The 6,000-nt window shown below is 38.2% G+C and overlaps 1 long non-coding RNA gene across 2 annotated transcripts; it reads right to left on the bottom strand.

Moving 5' to 3' along the window:
- Positions 1-377: 377 nt before the first annotated feature.
- On the bottom strand, positions 378-3,822 carry LOC129829576 (uncharacterized). Of its 2 annotated transcripts, none has more exons than XR_008755405.1 (4): positions 3,450-3,822; positions 2,871-2,980; positions 2,636-2,753; positions 378-2,430 (listed from the first exon to the last, which is right to left on the bottom strand). It is a non-coding gene; the product is annotated as an uncharacterized LOC129829576 (long non-coding RNA). The 2 variants fall into 2 exon arrangements; XR_008755404.1 differs by having other exon boundaries at positions 2,871-3,015; positions 3,450-3,821.
- Between the last annotated feature and the right edge of the window lie 2,178 nt (positions 3,823-6,000).

The raw sequence follows: 6,000 nt of genomic DNA, 5'->3' as shown, positions 1-6,000 counted from the left end.
CTCATCAGCTGTTGCATATTGGAATGCTCCAAACACCTGTGTCTGAGCCAGACTATGCAGAGGGATGAGTCTGTGATGTGAATGGCTTGACAGATCTTCCTATAAATTTATCGTCACTAATACAGATTTATTTTGAGCATTCCAGATTCAGCAGGTGGAGGACCTGCTTTATCAGGAGGATAATCTGGAAACACTGATAATGGGGTCATTGTTCCAGACATCCCATGTCCCCTGTCTACTGTCTACTGAGAATCTTGCTGTGCTGCAACTACAAGTGACCCCTACCACTGACTCCTCATCTTTTGGTCAGGACATATACATGAATGCTCTCCAATTATTTATGAGTCCCCAGCCTTTTTAGGTGCAGTCCTCCCACACCATGTAGGATATTGTTTTAGCCCCAGTGCCACTCTTGACAATGGCAAAAATGTGTATATCTTTTGCTGGAAAAGAAAACAGCACCTCTTAATTGGTATGATGTAAACAAACTCGTTTCATTCATTGAAAAGAGCTTTTATGAAATGTAATTAAACTTATTGTAAACCAATGGTATTTATTTTTCACAAAGCATCTTTGTTAATTGACACTTCTCTCTAAAAACAAACCCAACATTTGAACATATAAAACTGATAAATACCATGTATCAACATTATGTAGTATAACAGTGTCAAAATAATCACGTGAATAATTGTAACATGTTCCCGGCTCTACCATTGGACATACAGCAAACGGGTTCCAAGTTCCGAGGTGAATCTATAGTACGTTCTAATAATGCAGTGATCTATAAAACACTATCCAGTTACAGAAGAGTGCAAGAATCCATAAGTGTCATAAAGGCTCCTGAGGTGACTTTCTCTCCCCATATCATTTATCGAGCTGTCACCTTTACAGTTAGTGTACATGACATCCAGTGTCTTAACATGAAAATCAAAAGCAGGTTGTGACATAACAATGTTACAGTGACACAGAGCTCAGTGAACGGTGGTTAGTACAATTATGTAAACACCAATACAGTAGATCCACAAATACACAACTTTGTCATGTCAAAATATAAAAATGAGCAACTGAAAAATCCCTTAAATGTACATTTTAATAAAACCTTCCATCCCTTGCTGCATACAAATGAACCTTGGGTAATCAAAAGGACTTGTAAAGTATTATTGTACTTCAGCACCAAATTCCTGTCTAACAGAGTGGCACTGTCTCAGTGTTATCTTCATCATTTCTGAGCTCCAGAGGTGTAGACTCTGGTGGTTACAGGATACAGTACTACAAATTAATAACATAAAGACAGACCTAGCACCTTTACTTGTGTATAATGCTAGCTTAAAGAATCTCTCAATAAGATAGACGTCAAGCCCGGAGATAAATTGATCTATTACATTGCATTTGGATAAAGTTTATATACTTGTATTCTATACCACCTGGTGTACACTATACTAAAATGGAGTCTTTGGCCACCATAGGTCTACTGTATATAGAACAGCTTCAGGCACTTGTTAAACAAAATAAAGAATAAAAACAGAAAGAATCACATATTAAAGGGAAGAGAACCGATGATACACTAAAGTAGTTGCAGTACATCTGGAACACTGTATGTTGACAAGGACCAGAAAATGAGTGAATTGTATGTCATTTCATTTACATAATTCCCATGGACTAGGATGATACAAAAAACACATTTTGTTGATACAGTGTAACACTCTTCACTAGCAATGGAGCCACCTAAGGTTTTGGTGTTTGAAGGTATAGCCTAAGACCCGTGTATAAAACATAATGCAAAAACTTTACAAAAGCCCAAATACTATATCAGTCTCTCTGACTATTTCCAATAGTCCATTCATCCCTCCAGTGTTTAGATCTCTGAGCTATCGCTGCAGTCTACCATCTTCCTATGAATGCTCTGAGTAGAAAGAGGTTAATAAAATAAAAAAAAGATCTAAATCACAGTTGTCAAGGATGTACATTTAAGCATTAATCCAAAAATAAAGCTAGAAAGATTTGACTTCTTTACACAGGAACATAATGTACTGTATGTGGATTATTAGTCAGTTAAATTGAGTAGTCTTTCAGCTACACTCTATCAAACCTTGCAACGTATTTGATTGTTGTTTCAGTGTTTGATTTAAATGCATCGTAATCTCTCAGAGGGCTGTGGGAAATGTTATCGTTTTGGTGTATGTACTAACAACAGGGTAACAAAGTGTGGTTAGGCATGCGTTGTAGACATGAGTAGTCAAAAATGACCACTATCTTGAACTTTTCTCTCTCTGAGACAAGCAGGTGTGTGTGGCTGCCCTGTCAGCCACTGCATTACACTGGGAACAGAAAGTGGTTCTCCATTGTCTTCTTTCTCTCCACTGTCTTCTTTCTCTCCACTGTCTTCCTTCTCTCCATTGCCTTCAGCCACAGAGAGGCTCACTTTTCCATCTGGTTTAGCATATTGATATGTGGGGGGGGACAAATGTATAAGCGGTCAGTGCAATATAAACTGAAAATAAAATAACAGTTTGAAGTGTTACATTGACATCATTACTATGGAGCAGCTCATTTGAGTTTAAAGAGAAAAACATTAGATACTACAGTAACAAAATCAGGGAGTAAGCACGAGTACAAACATGCAAACAATACATACCATCAAGTTCTTGGAGGAAATCTTGAAAGAAATCCAAGATTTCTGTCTCCTTTTGTTTTGGAGAACCACATTCACTCATCTCTGGGGCCAGGTTTGAGATTATGTAGTGTGCATCAACCTAGACAATGAATTCCAAGACATACATTACTTTCACTATATTTCAGATACACTGGTCACCTGACCAAAACCCCATAAATAACAATCAGAATATTAAAAAGCACAGTTTGTTAATTACCATGTCATCATCGCCAATCACAAAGAGATTGAGACATTCCTTCGGTTTCTTCTGCATGACCTCAATTAAGATGTAGACTTCAAGGCCTTCATGCAGCTGCTGAAGCATCGCTGTACGTTTTGTGGTTAAATGCAGCAAAATGTCTCTTTAAAAAATTTACATTTAAGTCATTTAGCAGACGCTCTTATCCAGAGCAACTTACAAATTGGTGCATTCACCTTATGATATCCAGTGGAACAACCACTTTACAATAGTGCATCTAACTCTTTAGAAAATTTAAAAATAAAACGGATAGAGACATCGACATTCATTGAGATTTGCATATCTTACTGCAGAAACCTTGGTGCTCTTGTATGAATGGTCAGGATAATGTACTCTAAAAACCAATTTGTTTGAAAAATGCTAAATTAAATCAGTTGACACAAATTGTGGGTTGTTGCAATGTAAAAGAATAATGGAATTCAGTGTAGGGTGACAGGTCAAAGGCATCTTTGATCTGAAAGCACATTTTATTTTTCAAACACAACTAATTGCTAAAAGAGTAATGAGAAGAAAATGTTTTCAATTTCATCAACACACCGTTTCGATGAATGGGGACAACTCTGTGTCATGTACACTACCCTTTGTTAGGTCCTTCAGGGTCCCGGTCACCAGATAGTGGTAACACCACTCCTGCATAAATCGTGGAGACGTTCCACTTTGTTCAAGGCTCGCTGTAAATATTTCACCTGCCACTCTGGATATAAGAGAAGGTGAAATAAGAAAATGTTCCTTCATAGTATTTTTTTTTTTTAATTTAGAAACATATGTGTTTTACAGAATTGTACATGTGCCTAACACTTTTGTACAGTACTGTATGCATGTACAGTGGGGCAAAAAAATATTTAGTCAGCCACCAATTGTGCAAGTTCTCCCACTTAAAAAGATGAGGCCTGTAATTTTCATCATAGGTACACTTCAACTATGACAGACAAAATGAGAAAAAAAAATCCAGAAAAATCCATTGTAGGATTTTTTATGAATTTATTTGCAAATTATGGTGGAAAATAAGTATTTGGTCACCTACAAACAAGCAAGATTTCTGGCTCTCACAGACCTGTAACTTCTTCTTTAAGAGGCTCCTCTGTCCTCCACTCGTTACCTGTATTAATGGCACCTGTTTGAACTTGTTATCAGTATAAAAGACACCTGTCCACAACCTCAAACAGTCACACTCCAAACTCCACTATGGCCAAGACCAAAGAGCTGTCAAAGGACACCAGAAACAAAATTGTAGACCTGCACCAGGCTGGGAAGACTAAATCTGCAATAGGTAAGCAGCTTGGTTTGAAGAAATCAACTGTGGGAGCAATTATTAGGAAATGGAAGACATACAAGACCACTGATAATCTCCCTCGATCTGGGGCTCCGCGCAAGATCTCACCCCGTGGGGTCAAAATGATCACAAGAATGGTGAGCAAAAATCCCAGAACCACACGGGGGGACCTAGTGAATGACCTGCAGAGAGCTGGGACCAAAGTAACAAAGCCTACCATCAGTAACACACTACGCCGCCAGGGACTCAAATCCTGCAGTGCCAGACCTGTCCCCCTGCTTAAGCCAGTACATGTCCAGGCCCATCTGAAGTTTGCTAGAGAGCATTTGGATGATCCAGAAGAAGATTGGGAGAATGTCATATGGTCAGATGAAACCAAAATATAACTTTTTTGGTAAAAACTCAACTCGTCGTGTTTGGAGGACAAAGAATGCCGAGTTGCATCCAAAGAACACCATACCTACTGTGAAGCATGGGGGTGGAAACATCATGCTTTGGGGCTGTTTTTCTGCAAAGGGACCAGAACGACTGATCCGTGTAAAAGAAAGAATGAATGGGGCCATGTATCGTGAGATTTTGAGTGAAAACCTCCTTCAATCAGCAAGGGCATTGAAGATGAAACGTGGCTGGGTCTTTCAGCATGACAATGATCCCAAACACACCGCCCGGGCAACGAAGGAGTGGCTTCATAAGAAGCATTTCAAGGTCCTGGAGTGGCCTAGCCAGTCTCCAGATCTCAACCCCATAGAAAATCTTTGGAGGGAGTTGAAAGTCCGTGTTGCCCAGCAACAGCCCCAAAACATCACTGCTCTAGAGGAGATCTGCATGGAGGAATGGGCCAAAATACCAGCAACAGTGTGTGAAAACCTTGTGAAGACTTACAGAAAATGTTTGACCTCTGTCATTGCCAACAAAGGGTATATAACAAAGTATTGAGATAAACTTTTGTTATTAACCAAATACTTATTTTCCACCATAATTTGCAAATAAATTCATTAAAAATCCTACAATGTGATTTTCTGGATTTTCTTTTCTCATTTTGTCTGTCATAGTTGAAGTGTACCTATGATGAAAATTACAGGCCTCTCTCATCTTTTTAAGTGGGAGAACTTGCACAATTGGTGGCTGACTAAATACTTTTTTTGCCCCACTGTACATACAGGTGACTGTATGTACAGTCAAATAGGACATGGCCTGCTTATGAGTTGCCATGAAAGAAAGTTAGATTAATTCAACTGAAAACGGCGAGAACAGGCGATCGTAGCTAAATGCTTTTGGTTAGCTTGAGAATAATAATTGCATGATTTATCATTCTATGGTATGTATGTAATACAGGTATGTATGTAATATAGTATAATGTTATTAACCGACACTGAATCGTAGGAGCTAACTACCAGGGATGCAAACTGCCGAGGGCCCAAAATGTGAACGCTTTTTTTTGTTGCACTGAAACATGCAGGGGGAAATGAAGGTTTTAACTAACTAAACAACAAAGAATATGATCTATATGATCAATGTGTGTAAAATAAAAAGTGGTTAATGTGAATCTAACTCACAGTTAAAAAATGTAAAGAAAGGAATCCAATGTTATTTGTTGCCTAGACTTTACTGCAAATGACACTCAAGTCGTGAGAAAAAAACAATATACTAATATTGCACTTGGGAAAAAAACATTTTAAAGTAGAAATATAATGAAACAAACAGGCATTCTACACTGCTCAAAAAAATAAAGGGAACACTTAAACAACACAATGTAACTCCAAGTCAATCACACTTCTGTGAAATCAAACTGTCCACTTAGGAAGCAACACTGAT

The sequence above is a fragment of the Salvelinus fontinalis genome, chromosome 31 (genome assembly GCF_029448725.1).
Source record: "Salvelinus fontinalis isolate EN_2023a chromosome 31, ASM2944872v1, whole genome shotgun sequence".
NCBI classification, from domain to species: domain Eukaryota; kingdom Metazoa; phylum Chordata; class Actinopteri; order Salmoniformes; family Salmonidae; genus Salvelinus; species Salvelinus fontinalis.
The sequence above is the reverse complement of the archived record's forward strand: the minus strand, read 5'-3'. Positions and strand labels throughout refer to the sequence as shown.